Genomic DNA, 20371 nt, shown 5'->3' with positions numbered 1-20371 from the left:
CAGCCTGCTGCCACCCCTTCACTAGCTATCTGGAATAACAGAGTGAGAGCAAGTGAGCAGCGGCGTCTGCAGCGGTGGAACCGAACCCCAGGCTGCCTGTGCAGTGCCTGGGTGGGGCATGGCCCATCCCTCCCTGCCCTGCACCGACTGGGGCTCCCAGGCTCCCAAGCTGCCTGCTCCTCTTCAACCGCCAAGTTCCCAGAGGTGAGGCATGGCATTGCTGAACAAAACAGACCCTGCAAGGGAGTAAGGAAGGAAGGAGAAATGTGTGCATGTGTGCGTGTGCCTGCGTGTGTGTGTGTGTGTGTGTGTGTGTGTGTGTGTGTGTGTGTGTTTGTATTCACCTTTCTAGTTAAGTGGGGAGAAAAGTGTGTTCAATGCTTTTTCAAAATCGGTTACCATATTAAAAGCAAGATGAACCCAGGACCTGAAGATGAAACCTATGTCACGCCTTCTAGGGGACAAGGAGAAGATGCTCAAGAGCAAACAGAGAAAAAGTGGGAGTTCTTAGTTGGGCACTTCTTGGGGAAGCCAAGTTCCATGTCAACAAGGAGGTGGACTTAAGTATCAGAAATAATTGCTTCGTGGCTTTATCTATCTATTAAAAATAAAATCAAAGAGATCTCCAGGTTTATTCACTTATTGGAGAATAAAATAGCCACCCCCTCTCTCTGTCTCTCTCTGTGTCTCTCTCTCTCTCTCTCTCTCTCTCTCTCTCTCTCTCTCTCTCTCTCTCTCTCTATGCTTTCATGGCTTTATAAACATTGCAAAAAATAATTGAACAAAAAACTCATAATTACTTGCCAGAGTTTTTTCCCCACCAGTAATAATATTCTGACATGTCTCTCAGCTGCTATATTATAATACAGTTTGTTTCTCAGAAGATATATTTCCTTAAAGGGTCTCTCTGCAAGGCGGCGGCGAGGCTAAAATTAGCTGTGCCAGCTGTGTTTTGCTGGGAGTGCTCACGCATGCCCGGAGCGTGGGCAGCCAGCTTCTGTGCTCTCCACTCTCCCAAGGCGGCTGAGCACTCCAGCCATCCTCTCAGATAAAAAGACTCCAGGCACACAGGGATGGAGACTCGAAATGCAATGCAAAATAAGGGATGCTATCCCTGGATAAGTTCAGCCACTCCTAGGGTAACAGCCTGGGTGCTTCCTACCCCATTCCCTGTGTGTGTGTGTGTGTGTGTGTGTGTGTGTGTGTGTGTGTGTGTCTGTCTGTCTGTCTGTCTCCTTTCTCATCTTTTTTTTAAAGACAGGGTCTCAGGTACCCTAAGCTGCTCTTGAACTTGCTAAGTAGCAGAATGACTTTGGACTTCTGATCCTCCTGCCTCCAGCTCCCCAGTGCTGACATTGCAGGCATGGATTAATGAACTAGGTTTATGTGAGCACTGGGGTGGGGGTGGGGTCGAACCCAGGACCCTCTGCAAGCACTCTACCAACAGAGCTACCTCCTGATGATAAAAATTTGAGGGCTGGGGAGCAGGCCCAGGAAACCTGAGGGCAGGCAGCATAATGGGGAAAACCAAGGCGGCTTCACTCGTGTGTTAAAGCAGGGATTCTGGACCTCAGTTACACCATCTATAAAATGGTGAAAGACATTACGATCCTGGCACAACATCATCCCCAATTGCAAAGTCTTTTGGCCACATTGCCTTGCTCGATGAAGCCCAGAATCTAGAGAACAGACCGCGTCAAGGCTCTGGGGGGATTTCATTGGTCATTTCCTTCTGCTCAGAGCCAGACTGTAAATTCCACTCTTCTTCACTCTGAGTCCCACGGAGCTGTGATCACTGTCGGCAGTGTGAGCTCCCAAGCTCACACCTGGTTTCCCCAGTCAGCTCACCCTTCTCGTGTCAGCCGGGCATGCTCCCTAAAGCAGCTCTCCCTAACCCCTCACTTCCCAGGGTGTAGTTTGTTTGCCCTGAGAGAGGACTCACTGGGCTGCATTTCTCCCATGACCTTCTAAACTCAGAACAGCAGGCCACATCCTCCGCAGCCCTAATAACTCACATGGAGTCAGACACAAGGCATTGCTCTGAGCATGCTTGGAGAACAGGGCATTCCAAACACAGTAAACGGTTGTCCCTCAACTCATGGCATGCTTTTGGAGTATTTCATTCTTTAAGGGTGTCACAAAGACATTAGCTGGGCTCCTGGACTGAATAAAAAGGAGACCGTGAGCTGAGCATCTGTGTTTGTCTTCTTCCGCCTCCCAGTTGTGGACATAGGGAGACTTCTTCTCCCACCGCGATGCCTTCCCTGCCCTGATGGACCCTCAAAGTGGGCGCAAAATAAGTCCTTCATTCTTCAAGTTGCTTTTCTCAGCTCTTTCATTGCAACAAGAAGAAGAGTCACTAAAATACTTGGTAAGGGCTCGATGTGGACAGCTAAGCTGCTAACTGGGTGATGCGGAGGCATTCCATCAAATCTTCTTGCCTGAGAGTCAGAACCTCCTGCTTTAAGACCCTGCCACGCTGCAGGACCCACTGAGCATCTTCAGACTGGTGAGTGCAGCTTCCAAGACCCCGTTTAAGCACAGGCATTGGTATTCTCCTACAAGCAACCCGCTCTGGAGACTCCCTGAAGGAAACATTGTCTTACTTACGAAGTCTAAATAGCTAACTCTCCATCAAAGCAGTACCCCCACTTATGTGTGAGGCCCTCAGCATGAGTGGATGCTATCAGCAGCTTCTACAAAAATTGTTCCACTCCAAAATGCTATTCTATTTCATTGGATTATTGTAATGTTCTGGACGTCAGTGGTCATTGGCCTCAGAATCCTCATTGAACATATAAGGCTTTCCTAAAGTAATGCAAAGTGGGCTCCTAAGACTATAAAACCCATGTTGCCACTTACACACACACACACACACACCCCTCTTAGACACACCGGTAGCCGTGGCCATTCGGGAGGCAAGCTAATCCTATCAGAATAGTTTTTATAGCATTTGTGCCCTGATGAAATAATAGTCCTTTTTCCATTTAAGTGGTTAAGAGAAGGCAGGGTTTGAGTCACTTTCCAAATCTGTGTGTTACACCCTGGCTGCCAAGTAACCAGCAAATCCTGGGGCATCAGAGGGTAAGGGTGTTTCCAGGCTCATGAGATGTTCAGCCTGGCAAAGAGGGCCCCACTGAAGACAAACTCGTGACTTCTCAAAAGGACCAGTGGCTGTTGCAGACACATCACATGGAGGGGAAGATGAATGTCAGAGGAGCAAAGAGAGATGCCCATGTTTGTCTTCAACCTATCCACCTAAAGGAAACTGGGTCCTCTTGGAGACTTCTTACCTTTTTATTATATGGACTGTGGTGGTTAAGTTTCATTGTCAACCTGACAGCATTTAGGGTCATTGAGGACAGTTCTGTGACAGAATTTCTGGATTATGTTAATAGAAGTACAAAGGCCAACTCTAAATGTGATAATGCCATTCCCTGAGATGGGGTCTAGGACTGAGTCCAAAGACGTACGTATAGCTAAACACCAGTTCCCCCCCCCCCTGCTTTCTCACTACAAATACAATGTGACCCAGGTGCCTCACACTCTTGCGGCCTGTCTTACCCTTCATGGTGGACCATACTCTCAAATCCTGATCCAAAATAAAACCTTCCTTCCTTCAAGTTGTGGGGTTTTTTCCAGATAGTTTGTCAAACCAACAAGAAAGGAAACAAATTACAGAGACTTGGCCAAAGGGAAATGACAGGAACAACAAACAGAAAAAAACACAAAATCAAGGTAAAGGAAACCACTAACATATCATCAAGAAGGACGTTCATGAAGTTTATTTTATTTTACAAGTGTGTGTGTATGTATGTGTGGGTGGGTGTGTGGGTGTGTGTGGGTGTGTGTATGTTTGTGTGTGTGTGTGTCTGTGTGTATGTCTGTGTGTGTGTAGTGTATGTGTATGGGTGTATGTGTTCTCCTTACTGCACACCCTATTCTTCTTTCTGCTATGGTTACCAAGGCTGGAGCTTCTTTGCACCACTGGATGCACCCAGGTCTGCTGACCAGCAATGGATGAGTCCACAGGAAGCCCAGTGACCCGTCCAAAGCTTCCAGCTGCTGGTGTCTACTGCTTGTTCCCTGGTGGACGTGTCTGCCAGTGTGATAAGACGGACACACTCCAGAAGGATGGGAACAGCAACTTTACAACGCTGCCCAGAAGAACCGCTACTGGTCAGAAAGAAAATCAAACTGCCAGGCAGGTGAGATGATCCCGCAGGCGAAGGTGCTTGCTGCCAATCCTGGTGACCTGAGTTCAATCCCCAGACTCACACTGCAGAAGGTGAGACCCACATCCTGTGAGCTGTACCTTCCACACCTGTGTCATGGCACTGCCGCCCATAAACAAGTGCATGAAACTGTTGAAGACCAATAGCCGTTACTAAGGACTATTCCAGGCTGCCATGGTTAATGCACCTTTGTGTGGTTATACGATTTAAGCACATCGCTTGCTACTGTTCTTGTCTGAGCACTTCCCCAGCTCCACAGATATGAAATTCACTACCATATTCACTTTATATTCCCAAGGAGAAAAGTTCATGTGGATTAATACACATGTTTATTAAATGAAGGAATGAGGAAAGAAAGGAGAAGAGGAAGTAGAAGATAGGAGGCAGATGAGGAGGAAGCAGATGAGGAGAAAGAGGAAACAGTAGAGGAAGAGGAAGTAGAGGATAGGAAGCAGATGAGGAGGAAGCAGAGGAGGAAGAATCAGATGAGGAAGAGAAGGAGGAAGAGGAGGAGGAAGAGGAGGAGGAAGAGGAGGAGGAAGAGGAGAAGGAGGGAGAAGACAACAGAGATGGCAGGATATTATGCCATGTGGGAAACAGTTTTCTCAAAGAAATGTCGGCATTTTTATTGAGTTTTTAGCTTCTGATTGCCAATAGCTAAACAGGTTTGGTCGATACGGCTAGATTTAATTTGGTTGGGTTGATTTTTAACCCAGGAGGGGAAAAGCCAGATTGACAGAAGTTCAGACTAAAAGAGTACCATGTGTAATTACAGATAAAATACAGGCTCTCTGGTAAATTTGAATTTCGGTAAATAGACCACACTTTTTTAAACGTTAGTATATCCTCAATATTACACCTGATATATCCCGTGAACTGTTGGGACCATGTTTAAAAAGATGACGCATTGCTTAGTTGAGATTCTGACTCAGCTGGGTACTTTGTGTTTTTATTTTCTCAGTCTGGCATCCATACTCCTAGCTGACCCACTGCCATGGAGACAGGCCTTGCAGGGGACAAAGATTTGGTAAAATATTTATCATGATAAGTAGCAATGGTGAGTTTTTCCAATTATCTTTACACTCAGACTGCCTAAACAAAGCACACACCACCAAGTTAATTTTTCCCTAAAGATTACAAAGCCACAGCGTGCCCCTGACACATGTCGGAATGGCATTCCCAGAGGTGTGCTGCCTTCTGGCTTTAAGCTGGCTATTTCCTCTTAGTATTAGGGAAATGCTGCTTTCTTTTCTCTTAAATTAGTTAATCAATTAACTCACTTTACGTCCTGATCATAGCCCTTCTCCTCCCAGTCCTACTCTTCCTCCCTCTTCTCCTAGCCCCCCATTCCTCAAAAAAGGGGGGAACCCCTCCACCCACCCACCCCAGCTCATGAAGTTGCATCAAAACTGAGCACATCCTGTTTTATTTTTCTTCACTGCAATAAAGCGCTATCTGAAATGACTGTGTGCAGACCCCCATCCTTGATACTAGGAAGGTCCCAATAAAGAACAAGGGAGATGGCTCATTTTGGTTTTGTCAAGTGCCCGATGCACAAGATGTAGGATAGGAGCTCACTTCCTAGAATACATGTAATAGAAGCCAAGCCAGAGGAACCAGAGGAACTCACCTATAATTTCAGTGCTGGGGAGACAAAGACAGGTGGAACACCGTGGCTCACCAGCGAGCCAGCTTAGCCAATTTTTCAAGTTCTGGAATAATGTGACCATATCTCAAAAAAAAAAAAAAAATCCAGCATCTGAGTAATGAATATACACTTGTCTGCTACCTTCTACACACACACACCATATATAAACACACAGTAATGCACACATGCATACTTGCAGATACACCATGCACCTGCACACACAGAGGAACATGGAACATGCACACATTAAAAAGGTTTAGTTAAGAGAGACCAAGCCAAGTTACAAAAGAAAGGAGAGCGTTAGCAGAGCAAAGTGACCTGTAAGGTGTGCCATGGACAATTGCTGATTGGTGAAACTTGCCCAACCATGGCCAGCTAGCGTGAGGTTCAACCTTATGAGTACAGCAGCATCTTCATAACCTCAGGGCTTTTGTGCCTAAGTCACAGTGTTTGGTTTCCTGAAAGTTGGCAATGCACATTGCATTTTTCCAGTCATTTTGATTGCCACTTATAACAATATCATCTGAAACCAACCTTAAAAAATTAAACACACCCCTTTCCCATAAATAGTCTGAAAAGTACAGGTCAGGAGAATGCACCATCTGTTAATTTCCTTCATTTCCATCAGCACACATCTAAGGGGGAAAACAGGTGAGCTGATTTGTGTCCCGATTGCTACAGAGAGAATAAAGAGAGCCACAAAGCTCTGCCAAGGAAAACACAGAACGTCCGGCAGAGGAAAAGAATTCCTTCTCGTCTTTGCCTTGAGTCCCTGACTCACTCTTTTCTGTTCTTTACCCTGTGATCTGAAGCATCTTCCTGACCCCAGGGAAGATATCTCAGCACTAAAATACAGCAACAACAACACAAAAGCTCATCAGACAGCACCTCGTCCTGAGGGGCTGGCTGTGCCGGGATGAGCTCTGCTCAAGCATCAGCTCTTCTCACACACAAAGCACAGGAGCTCACTTTATGACCACTGTACTGCACGTATTGCACAGTGATGTGCCATGCTCACTGCTAAACTAAGATGAACCTGCTCTCTGAGTGCTGGGCGAGTTACCTGGTAGGAGGAGGAACCCCAAGACCCCCCAAAGAATTGACTGCCTTCATCTCTTTACAGGAAGAACCCAACCCCAAATGTTCTGCCTTCTACATAGAGCAGCCCTTTCTGGTGTGTGTGTGTGTGTGTGTGTGTGTGTGTGTGTGTGTGTGTGTGTGTGTGTGTGTGTGTGTGTGTGTGTGTGTGTATGCACTCTCTCTCTCTCTCTCTCTCTCTCTCTCTCTCTCTCTCTCTCTCTCTCACACACACACACACACACACACACACACACACACACACACACACTCGCCTGTGGACTTGTGGAGCTCATTGTGCCTTCTTTTGTGGCTCTCCACCATATTCCTTTAAGGCAAAGTCTCTCCCTGAACCTTGGCTAGCAGGCAGCAAGCCCCAGCAATCCTCTTGTCTCTTGCTTTCCAGTGCTGGAGTACCTGGCTTTTTCTGGGGGTGCTGGAGATCTGAACTGAGGTCCTCAGGCTTGTACAGTGAGAACTCTTACTCACTTACTCAGGATGCCGTCTTCCAGAATCTCTCCATGGATAAACACAGGGTCCTCCTGATGCCCTGGGCAGTGCCTGGCCGACAGCTCACTCCTGGCAGCCTCTAGACCTGCCTTCTCATAAGAGGCTTCAGCACGCTGAACCCTTCTCTTATTATATGGTCAGGAGACATAATTATTTATTTTCCTTAAGGAACTTTGTGACCAAGAGTAACGAGAGAAAGACATAAACATGCTGACTATTTACTAGGACCCATAAATGCTAAGAATGCAGACAAATAATGGCTACTTATAGAGCCATTGTTGACCTATAGAGTCTTTGTTTTTAGCAATTTAACCTGGAAAAGTTTACCCACTTTGAGAAAGGTCATGGGGTGGGGGTGGGGGGGCTGTCACACAGCACCTATTTCATTCTCTACTCAATGTTCGGTCTTCCAGAAAACCAGCTCCCCCATAAAAATGTGTACAAGGCCACCTGTTATATAGGGCTAGTAAAACTCAGAAGTAATTAGTCCAAGCTAAACTTCTAAACAACAGGAGCATGGCTTCCCCCAGTTTGTAGAGCTCTGGATTAATGTGAACTAATCGGGTCTCTATTTCCCTCTGTGAGAGATAAACTTTAGTACTCATAAAGTGTCAAGAAAGAAAGAAAAGGAAAGACATTAAGAAATTCAATAGCCTGATCAGTAAGTGCACAGTCACTAATGCTCCAGTCGGAATTCAGGGAAATGTGGCCCAGTGCGCACTCCCAACATGAGTTCGGGGCATGTACTCACTGACAGACTCTGCTCCTGGTGGGAGGTGCCCTGGGAAGGTCTGACCCTGTACAATGGAGAAACTAGTGGGAAGCCTAAACCTAGTCATTTGCTGTCAGAGATGGGTAAAGGGTGACTCTGGGAATGGGGGCGTGAGAGGTGAAGCAACAGAAAGGCTTGCTTCCTTCTGGGAGCCATGGCTGCATCCAGTGGGGTTAACTTTGCCTCACCCCTTGCAGCCCTGGCAAGTCGGGTTCCCTGCACTCTGCCTTTTGAAGAAGAGGGGACCCCAAAGAGCCCCTTTCTCTTGTAATGCCAAGTGAGATTCCTGAACAGCTTGTGTCTTTCTGTCTGGTGGCGAGGCAGGACTGCGGGACTTTTCAGGATGGCCTCTGACAACCTCTTACAGGAAGAGCACTGGAACCTCCTTGCTGCTCTTCCAGGAAGGAACCTGACACACACGGGAACCCAGGGATGCCACATCTCCTAAAGGCAAGACTTAGCCAGAGAGACATTTAGCCCAGAGAAGCCTCTCCCTAAGTCCTCAGACAGGCTTGAAACACAGGTGTTTCCATTCCATACAAGGAAAAATTATTTAAAAAAAGAACTGTTGCCTGAGGGCAGGACCAAGTCCTGCCTGGTGGAGATGGGTGATTAGTATGCGCTGTAGGCCAATGTATGGGTTCATAATAGCACAGAGACCAGCCTTCTTCTACCCCCTCTTTAACCATCAACCTCCTGGAATCTAACTAGATAGCTCTGTGGGGAAAGTGCTTGCTATGAAAGCCATAAGGATCTGAGTTCAAATCCCCAGCACCAATATAAAAGAAGAGTGGAGCAGTATGCATCTGTAAACCCAACTACTTGGGTTGGGGGGGGTGCTAGAGCGAGGCACTAGCCAGACAGGTTAGCCTAGTGGTGACCGCCCAGTTCAATGAGAGACCATGGCTGAAAAAAGATATGAAGAACAACTGTTACTGTGACCTCTGGTCTAGCTGTGTGTCTGCCTGTCTGTGTGTCTGTCTGTGTGTCTGTCTTCTCTCTCTCTCTCTCTCTCTCTCTCTCTCTCTCTCTCTCTCTCTCTCTCTCTCTCTTTCTTTCTCTTATAGACAGGAGTCACCTTCCATGTGTAAGTACAAATGTTACCAGAGATGAGGAAAGTAAATGGAGCCCCATAGTAAAATAGAACCTGGGCTGTACTTCTGACACAGCCCTGTCATGTGGTACCTTTGAAATGCCTGTCCAGTCCCAGCTTACTGCTATTTGCCACAAACTTAAAACATCTGCCTATCTTCCTGGTAAAGAAATAACACTTGCCTCAAGGTCACTCTGTTACTCCATCAGCTGACAATAAAGAGACCTGTCCATTACAACCAGATAAGTGTCTTGGTTCAGCATGTTTGCTTTGGGAAGGCTCCTTTTTGTCAGCTTCAGTATAACCAATTATCCGTCACTCCATAGCCTTGCTGAGAGGAGCTGATGTGGAAACATTTAACCTCTTCATCCAGAAACGTTTCTTTCCTCAAAGAGCATGGAAGGTTGAGCCTCCCAAGGCCTTAATATTATTCACTCCCAGGGAAGAGATGTGAGCTTTAGTCCAGGCTCAGCTTTCCGTTGGCATTTTAAATTTCTGTGTTTCGGTGACTCCCGGAGCTGAGGTGCTGACCGCTGGCCTAGGCAGAGCTGGTGGTCCCTTCTCTAGGATGTGGGGAGGGCCTGCTGACACGGGCCTGGCTTAACTTCCACTTGGGCAGTTGCAGTCTGCTGACTTGCAACTTTCCCACCCGGTCCATCTTTGGGGACAGGATGCCTTCTCCATGCTGGGCTGCCCGGCCTGCCCTTTGAGATGAGAAGGGCTGACGCATTACATTTTGGGTGGCATGAACTGCCGAGCCAGGTGCAAAAGCTTTCTTCTACCAAGCAAACATTCTAGCCTAGGACCAAGCTGTGGGTATGATCCATATTATTTTTTCAATAAATAGGAATAAATGGCTACCAGAAAAGCATATATGACAACCGTAAAGCATAAATACAAAGCCAGAGAGATAAGGACACTCCCTTTCACTAAAGTCCGGAACTGGAAAGGGCTTCCAGATGTCACTTTTGACAATAAGAATAAATGATGCACATGTAACACGTCGTCTTCACACTTCACATACACATACGTGTACAAATACATACACTATACACACACACATGCACACATGCATGTGTGCATTTACACACACATACATACACACAAATATACACAAGATCACACATGTATGTGTACATATGCACACCTATACACATAAACACACAAATACACATCCACATGCACTGTAAACACACCCACATGTGCAGATATATACACACGCATATATGTACTTGTCGACACACAGAAACACATGTATATATATATATATGTATATATATATATATATATATATATATACATGTGTGAAGATATATGTATATATATATATGAGCAGATGCTGTGCCCATGCATTTAAACAACATATGAACACAAAGGCAGACCTAAACATATGAACACACATATCCACATGTACATATACACTGATATACATGCATACTCATAAACACAGAGATAGCAAAATGCATACACATATACACGTGCATATATACAAAGGTGTGGATATATATAACACATACACATGAACATATATACAAAGGTGTGGATACCTATAACGCCTAGTCTTACTTTTCTGAGAGTCTCCCTTAGTTTCCCATGAAACCTCACTAGACCTTGCCTTGGCATACACCCTTGCTGTAACTAGCTCTTAATTTCAATGCATTTATCTTCTTTACCAAACTGGCATCTTATAGGTGTCCTAACCATGTCTGTTTCCCAGCATGTAATAGCTATTAAGTAAATGAGTTGAACTGCAGACCATATACTCAACTTCTCTCAGCCTCTATCCCATGAGGTGGTACCCCTAAAGGCTGTCAGTCACACGAATAGCCCTAGCACATCTCTTGTAGTCACCTGCATGGAGGTCCATGTGAGTAGAGAGTCACTTTGCTTAGAGGGAGTTGTGTAGGTGAGACCCGGCAATACAAGGCGCCTGTGTCAAGGCCATGCCTGATGATGCCTATGTGAACGCAGCCTGCAGGCAAACCTCTCCAAAGCTCACCTCTACCTTCACAGGCGGGGCTCGGTGAGCACAGAGTGCCACCGCTCCTTACCCAGCTGTTTCTCACTTCAAATTCTGTGCAAATGTTCTAGCAGAAACCTTGATGACATCCCATCATACTGAGTTCCCATCTTCCATGTTGGCCACTCCTGACACTTGCTTAGATGACCACAGCCCAAGCAACCGCCCTGCACCTAATCCTCCTCTCACACTCTCTGATGGTGCTGGACTCCAAACTCTGCTCTTAGAGTCACACAGGCAGACTGCCCCAACGAAGGCACAGGCGTGCCTGACTCTGTACCTTTTCATCTCCTCTATAGCATATAGCAGACAAGCCAGCCAGGGTGAGAACCAGGGAATAGAGGTGGTCAGATCTCAGGCTGTTTACACTAAAAACTAAAGATGCCATAAACTATGCCTTGATTCGTGTTTTAAAGTGACAAATAGGTTACCTCTGACAGACGATTCAAGAATCCCAGCCTCATCGCAGAGGAAAAGGAATTGAGATTCTGCCTCGTTTTGGCCTCTGCGGGTTATCATAAATTAACCCAGAGGCCCCAAATCCCTGCCTGACTCAGGCTGACATGAATCCTAATTTGCACTGTACAGCAACATTGACAGTAACATCTGCATGCCTGAGTCTCATACCGCCCTGGCCCATAAGCTGGAAAATCACTCGAGATGCAAACCCCAGCACTGTTTGGTGTCAGTACCCTGTCCTGAGGGGCCAGTGAGGACTACACAGGGTCCATCGCTGCTCACAGATGTAGCTGGTGATTTGGGGGCCATGTGCTGCACCACTGTATAAGGTGAAGGCTCATAAGCCATGTCCACATGCTTCCAGAAAGAGTCGCTGCATGCTTATGTTGGCTGAGTCACACACACTCTTCACTGAGGATTTTTTGTGTGTATGAAATTATCAACTTTCATCTATCTTTTATAAAAGCTCCAACATGCAAAATTGCATTAAAAAAACAAAATTTATGCATATAATGCTACTTACAACACAGAGGTTATGCCATTTATACTCACCAATTTTTTCCTGTCCCTTCCCTGTAATCTGTCTTCCTCCTTCCCACGTAGATGCATGAAATTTTTATATTTTGTATATTTCTATCTTATATATTGTGAAATGTTTTAAAACACCATTTAACTAATTAACCTATCTAATATTTAATGATAATATTTTACGATTCTCTTTTGCTAGTTTTAAGTTTTTATAATCTTATAACAAATGAGTCTACAACCTGATCTACAGATAAAAAATTGGCTACAGATACAGACAGAAAATATAGAAGATGTTGATGGTATAGAGCTATACATAGACACATGGGTAGTAGATAAGAGAACAAGATAAATAGATGATAGATAGATAGATAGATAGATAGATAGATAGATAGATAGACAGATGATAGATAGATAGATGGATAGATAGATAGATAGATAGATAGATGGATAGATAGATAGACAGACAGACAGATAGATAGATAGATAGATAATAGATAGATAGATAGATAGATAGATAGATAGATGATAAATGAAAGGTATCTTCACAAATGTCTTTAGGGTTCTCCCCTTGTGGCTTGGATTCTGACATTCCTTTCTAAAGGAAGAGGCCAGTATAGCTCTGAGAACACAGTCTCAGAACCAGCCATGTAACCATGACAAGCTATCCCAGGAGGTAAGCATGTGTCCTTGTGGTGATAGGATGGATACAGAAGTCTTAGCCACACTTTCATAATTTGTCAATATCCAGAGGCATCTCCCTTGCCAACCTGGCCTATTTAAAAAGATATTTATTTATTTGTTTGTTTGTTTGTTTATTTATTTATATGTGTGTGAGAGATATGTGTGGGTGCCTTGCAGCCAACCAATGTGGGTGCTAGGAATCTATCTCAGGTCTGCAAAATGCGGTGTGTGTTTCTAAGAACTGAGGCATCACTCCAGCTCCTACCTGAATCTTTTAAAATGTGAAATCCATTTTCCAGAACCTTCTCATATTTAAATGAACAGAACAGGTCACATGCAGTTTCCCAAGTTACTCGTTGAGGAAGCAAATAGGGTTTTCATAACTGGCTTTGACTTCACACGACACAGCACGTTCTAAGCCTGGGAGAAAGATCACTTTTCAGAGAAAACAGATGTGTAAGCCTGAAGAATGATGTACATTATTGGACAAAATTGGAGCCAGCCCTCTAGCAAAGTGGGAAGCAAAGGGAAATTCATTTGGTTGAGAAAATACAAGTATCTTTATTCTAGTGGCATTTCTGTTGCTGTGGTAAAATACAAAAAAACAAACAAACAAACAAACAAAAAACCACCAAACAAAAAACAAACAAACAAAAAAAACATATGGAAGATAGGCTTTATTTTAGCTCACAATCCCATGCTATAGTCCATCACTGTGGGAGACGTCACAGTGGCAGCAGCTTGAAGCAGATACTTATATTACTCCACAGTTAGAGCAAGGAGAGAGATTAAAGCAAGCTTATATCTCTAGTCCAGGATCTCCAGCCTAGGGAATGGTGCCACCCATGATGGGCTAAGAGTTCCTGCATAGTCAAGACAATGTCCCATGGACACACCCACACACCAACATTCCAGGCAATCCCTCATTAAGACTGTCCTCCCAGGTGAATCTAAATTGTGTCAAATTAACAATTAAAACTAACCATCACAAACTCCACTACCAAATGAACTCCCTCTCTCTCTCTCTCTCTCTCTCTCTCTCTCTCTCTCTCTCTCTCTCTCTTATCATTTTCTTTACCATTTTTTTTAATCTTATGAATTCTGTGTAAATGAGGGGGGGAGTTGGGGGGTGCACATGAGTGCAGGTACTAGCAGAGGCCAGAAGATGGTGTTGGATGCCCTGGAGCTGGAGCCACCAATGTGGGTTCTAAGAACCGAATTCAGGTCCTCTGTAAGAGCATTTACTCTTACCTGAAGATTCACCTCTCTAGTTCTTTCCTTCCATTTTTAATTTATCAACTAAATATTTTTATGTACTCAACTTTCACCACAAAACTAAAAAGTTCAGTGGAAACAAACATTACAGTGGTAGCAACTGCCATGTTTTCTTTCTGTGTGGAGATGTTTCTGATTTATAGGGACTTGTGGAAGGCATAAGGGTATTAGAGAGATGCATTAATAAAGCACTCTTTGTGACAGGGCAAGCAACAGGTCCTGGGGCTGCTACATACTCCATCCCATCACTGTTCCCTGCTCATTATCTTACAGTCACACTGACTGTCCATCCAACAGGCCACTGTCTGTCCTTCCTTCTGTCTGTAGCAGCTTCCTTTAGCTACTCTGGTGACTGGCTTCACATCTCATAGGTCTCTGATCATACACAACCTTTTAAAAGAGGTTTTGTTTCCTGTGTATGGATGTACTGCTGTCCTTGTTTGACCATGTCTCTCTCTCTCTCTCTCTCTCTCTCTCTCTCTCTCTCTCTCTCTCTCTCTCATAGCAAACTAAAATAAGCCATTCCTTCCTTTCTTCCTCAAGGTGCTTGGATCAGGGCATTTTTATCACAGCAACAGAAAAAAAAGCTAATGCAAGTAGATATTCTAGCAATGGGAAAATGAAGCCAGCCATCGTCGTCTTGCTTGACATGGAGAACAGCAAAGTCAAGCAGGCTGTGCTACTGTGGAGGGGTCAGCTGGATGCTCACTGCTGATTCCCAGGAGGCTGGAGGAAGCCAGCAGCTTTCTTTGTGTCTTCAGCTTCCCTCTAGGCAAAGCCTCCACTGTCCATCAACTGCGCATGTGGCAAGCTGCTCCTTTGCTAAGAAATTGAAGACAAGCCCCAGTCTTCAGTGGTGAGTGAGTGAGACACGACATGTGATGTGTAATGTTTTCCCTAATAAAATATGTTTCAGTTGTGATTAAGAGTAATTTTGCATGTCAGAAACAGTTAGCGAAAGTATATCATAAAACCATAAGGAAATAATAATCATTTAACAGTAACTTAAGTATATTTAGTATGCCTTAGAATTTCAGTTTGATGTTATAATTGAACAAAATATACTATACACACTGACATATGCACAATACTCACACATCACACATGCAAACGTACATATCACACATAGGTGGACACAAATCACACACAAACACACCCCAATACACACACACACACACACACACACACACACACACACACACACATACACACTTCCTTTCGTGTAATATGTATTTCATAGAATTGGTTCTGTCCCCCTAGAGAACCCTAATACATCAGCTAAACATAAAAACAAAGCCACAGAAAACGGTACACTGTTCGCCTTGTGAAAAGACTACTCAAACCTTGAAGTCGTTTCTTGTTCTTCTTGTTCTTGGTTCTTGTTCTTGTTTTTTTTCTTTTTCTTCTTATTCTTCCTCCTCTTCCTCCTTTTCTTGTTCTTCTTGTTCTTTTTGTTGTTGTTGTTGTTGTTGTTGTTGTTGTTGTTGTTGTTCTTCTTCTTCTTCTTCTTCTTCTTCTTCTTCTTCTTCTTCTTCCTTGCTTGCATGGTACACGAAAAGATATTTAATTTTCCAGCCCAAATCCAGCGTGACACACTACTGCTTCCACCCTAGGCTGGCCCACTGTTTCATGCACCCAGACTTCTGCACTCAACTCCTAACAGAGCTTCAGACTTTGACGTTGGCCTAAACATCCCCAAAGTCTGTTCTCAACATAGATATGAGGGGTCAACGTCTGATGACTTAGTGCTATTGCACCTATCTGCAGCCCTCCGGTGCATGAGCTTCAAGCTGCTTGGATGAGCCTCTCTACTGCTTTTCACGCCTCATCTCCTATAGCACACCACATTGACTCCTTCTCACCACCCTACTGCATCAGCTTTCCCTTACAATGGCCAAACAAGGTCTTCCGTTTGCAGAGTCTGTTCTCTCAGACTCCAAGATCTTCTGTGAAATGGCATCAGAGTCAAGTGTTTCGTGTGAAATAGCTGGAGCCATCCAGCCATTCCTCAACACCTGTGCTCCCTCCATTCTCCCCAACAACCCTCAGTTCACCTTTCCAGAACCACAAGGCTCGGCTGTAAGGTGTGAGAGTCTCAAACAGAGCAGCAAGCTTTCTGACACTGTGTGACACGAAGCACTTGCATTATATTGCCCTGTAAGTACTATCGCCTGTTCTCCTCTATCTTTTGTTGTTGCTGTTGTTGTTGTTGTTGCTGCTGCTGCTGTTGTCTATTCCTTACGAGCCCATCTGTTTCTGGAGGGCAGGAAAGTCCACTGTATTTGCTGCTCTTACCTTAGCTCCTAAGACAATGCCTAGTGAGGCTGGGAAGATGGTTCAGTGGATGCTTGGAGCAGGAGTTGAGGACCACACTGCACACCCCCAGTGTACTAGGGAAGGAGAGACAGAATCCCCAGATCAAGATAGCTAGAAATACTAGCAACAGAGACACGATTTGATTTTGTGGGAGATTCTGCCTCTGTTAATAAAACAGAGATCAGTCAAAGACACAAGACATCAACCCTTGGCCTTGACATTCATGCCCATATACATGTGCCCTCAGACACGTGTATAGGAGCACATGCATGCACAGTACAGCAAAACCAAACAAATAACAAGTGGATAATTAATTTAAAGATGTAGAAGTCTAAATGATGTTTTCCTCAATAAATTATCTATATGTTCTAATTACTGTTAAAACCATAAAGATATTTAAACAAGGAAAGGTGCCAGGGTGTGCATTTGATTGCTCTTAATTGTTAGCCTGGAAAAGAAACTGAATTTCTTCTGTATTCCAACTACAGAAACACTAAAGTTGAAAACAATCTTTAAACTGTGGCTGAGTCAAGTGGCAATAAAGCATTTCTAAGCTCTGCTGTTGCTTCCGTGGGTCATTCCCACTCCCACGGATTTCGGTGTCTTTTCTGATCAATCCGAATGGTGGGAGATGACCCAGTTTCATAGCATGTGAAGCCGTTTCATTTCTCTGTGATACAGTTCTATCGTGGGCCAAGTAGAATGGTGCAGCAGAGGGACACTCGCATTCTCTGAAATAGCTTTCTTTGGAGATGTTGTTTCTCTGACAGGAGGGAAAAAAAACTTAAGCATACATCTAAGGGTGAGATTTCCTGAGGGAAACATGTCCCTGCTTACCACCCTTCTTCCAAAGCACAAGACAGGATGGCCTAAGGATCTGCCCTTACAGGTCTAAAATACATGTCGATGTGCAGCTGGGAAGGGATTCGAACCAACCCATGTTTAAGCACTAGTGGAATTAACCATGTGAAAGCTGCAATATTGTAAAACTGTAATTTGTAAAAATCTTCAGTGGCACAGAAAACTGAACCAACAAAGAAAAAAGCGATGAATGAAATTCACTCTCCAGAACCCAGACCTTTACTTACCAACACAGCAAGGTCTTCTTTTATAAGCAACTCAAAACCAAGGAAAAGCCACCAGCACAAAGGAGAAAGTAAGTCAGGCCAGGAGAGATCTGGGACTTCCCTTCAATCCTCACTAATGGCCCAGAAAATAATTTCTCTCTTGCTGTTATTGTGTCTCTGACAAATCGAGCAAAGACGCTGGCAGGGGCAAGCATTTCTATGCCGGCCTCTTCAGATAGCTTTGTACAGTTTAGATTATTTTTAATTTTGGTAATAGCAACTAGCTGGCTAAGGCAATAAGCACTTTTTAACAAAGAATAAATAAAGAAATCCCTCATATTTCAATTAAATAATGGAACTTAAGCGTAACAAGTACGGCTGTTTCATTTTATTCGGCTGTTGCTCAAAGAATGTTCATTAAGAATGTTGCGTTGTTAATATTTATAATGTTTGCACTAATATAATTCATATTATGGTGTTCACAGTAATATTGGAGAATTAGGAAAACACTAATCTCTAATATAGTAAGCCATTACACCAACACCAAATCTTGTTTTTATTGAACCAATGGTGTCACACTTGGCTTGAGAAAAGTCATTATTTTTAATCTATGTGTGTATTTGTCTAAGTGGGCTGTCTGTGTGCCACAGTGCACATGTGGAGGTCGGAAGACAACCTCAGACATCAGCCCTAGCCTTCACTTTGCTTGAGGTCAGATCTCTGGTTGTTCGCTGCTGTGTGTGCCAGGTTAGCTGGGCTGTGTGATTCTGGGGACTTTCCTGTCTCCGCCTCCACTCTCCCGTGGGAACACTGGGGCTATAGACACATGCAACCAAATTCGGCTTTATATGGATTCTGAGGATTCAAATGCTATCACAGCAAACACATTGACCCATCTCCTAAGCCCTGAAGTTGCCTTTTAAATTCTTGTCATTTGACAGACATCAAGGAAACAATGGGTAATGGTTGAGGAGGTGAGGCCTACAAGGTTCTGTGTGGTTGGTCCTATTTACTTAGACAATTAAAAAAACTTATCCAGCCTCTGCTCTGTTTTTATGTTTTAATTGATGAATGAAAGGACATATGAGTAAGGGTATATTTAAGTGTGTGTATGCGTGTGTCTGTGTGTGTGTGTGTGTGTGTGTGTGTGTGTGTGTGTGTGTACACACACATCATTCTAGCAAATAATAGTATTGATAAATACAATTGATAATCTTTTCTTGGATATAACACATAGTGATTATTCATGAAAACCTCTAGATCCAAGATTAGATGCAAGTTTCAGAACATGTGTGCATACTATATGGAAAGTGCTTACTGCGGTTGGCTTTGAAAACACATCCTAATTGGTCATGGTGGTTCACATTTTCTATCCCACCACGATGGAGGCTGAGCCCAAGAGTGGCAAATCCAAGGCTTGTATGGGACACAGTGAGATTATATCTTTTTAAAAGTTTCTTATATGGGGCTGGAGAGTTGGCTCAACAGGAAAGAGCACTTGCAGCTCCCTCAAAGGGCCTGGGTTCAGTTCCCAGCATCCACACAGTGGTTCACACAGTGGGTAACTCATTTCTAGAGGGATTTGATTCCCCTCCTGGCCTGTAGTACACACACATATATTCTACCTCATTTTAAATACATTATTTTAAAATAATAGTCATTTAAAATAACTCACTTTTAGAATTACTTTCAAAGGGGTGAAATGATTTATAATTATATATAATTTTAATAGCATTAAAATCATCCTACTTCTCTTCTGTCCATAAATCCTTATGAATTTCCAAATTTTACACACACTTCTTCATATAGCTGAGCCTCTCTGAAAGCTGATCATCCTGCTGCGTAAGACATGAAAACACTGTTTGTAATTCTATGCAAAATATCTCCCTTCCTTCCTAGCAGGATGCACACGACCACACAACCTTTCACCACTGAGTGTGCATAGAAGAGGACATGGCATTGCTTCCCTGGGGCCACTGATGGTGTTGGCTTGACAACGTTATGCTCCAGCTGAGAGCTGGATCCACTCACTACAGGGCCAGACACACACATCAGGTGGACAGAGAGATCTCAACAAAGGGACTCCATTTCCTCCTTTCATGGGCACAGGGTACTCAGGTGGCTGCTGGAGGTAATACTCTCCCCCAGACGGGTGGGCTCTCTTTACCAAGCCTAGGTAGCCACCTTCTGGGATAGCTTAAAAACAGTAGATACACAAGCCAGCCCCTTGCAGAACATGGTGAGGCGTGCCTACAATCCCATCACTCAGAAGGAGAGGCAAGAAAATGAGGATTCAAAACCAGACTTAATGACATAGTGAGCTCAAAGTGGACCTGGGCTACATAAGACACCATTTTAGTACACACACACACACACACACACACACACACACACACACACACACATAAACATATCGACATACCTATACACAACCCTTCCCACACATACCCTCACACGTAACCACACACATATCTCACCTACACACCTACTCTCACATGCATACATGAACACACACACACACACACACACACACACACACACACACACACACACACACACACCAATCCTTCAAAGTCACATTGTCTATAAGCAGGCAAACCCATGCCCCATAGCACTGTCCAGGAGCAAGCTGAAGCTAGATTTCTAAGACTCCTTCCCTGGCCAGCTCCTTCCATTCTGGTTGCCTTTGC

At 44.2% G+C, this 20371-nt stretch overlaps 1 protein-coding gene and 1 long non-coding RNA gene across 13 annotated transcripts in view; one reads left to right on the top strand and one right to left on the bottom strand.

Moving 5' to 3' along the window:
- RBMS3 (RNA binding motif single stranded interacting protein 3) overlaps positions 1-20371 on the bottom strand; it is a gene marked incomplete at its 3' end in the record, with an annotated part of 1316912 nt that overhangs the window by 664433 nt on the left and 632108 nt on the right. The gene's annotated exons all lie outside the window — the stretch shown is intronic.
- On the top strand, positions 41-18796 carry LOC311580365. 4 transcript variants are annotated; one of them, XR_014773440.1, is made up of 4 exons: positions 41-204; positions 3968-4208; positions 5197-5292; positions 14842-18796. It is a non-coding gene; the product is annotated as an uncharacterized lncRNA (long non-coding RNA). The 4 variants fall into 4 exon arrangements; XR_014773441.1 differs by having other exon boundaries at positions 3968-4288; XR_014773443.1 differs by adding an exon at positions 2222-2509 and having other exon boundaries at positions 110-204; positions 3968-5292; positions 14842-18794.

This window comes from Acomys minous (assembly GCF_964271855.1).
Source record: "Acomys minous genome assembly, chromosome: 13".
Taxonomy (NCBI): Eukaryota; Metazoa; Chordata; class Mammalia; order Rodentia; family Muridae; genus Acomys; species Acomys minous.
This window is presented reverse-complemented; position numbering and strand designations above follow the sequence as displayed.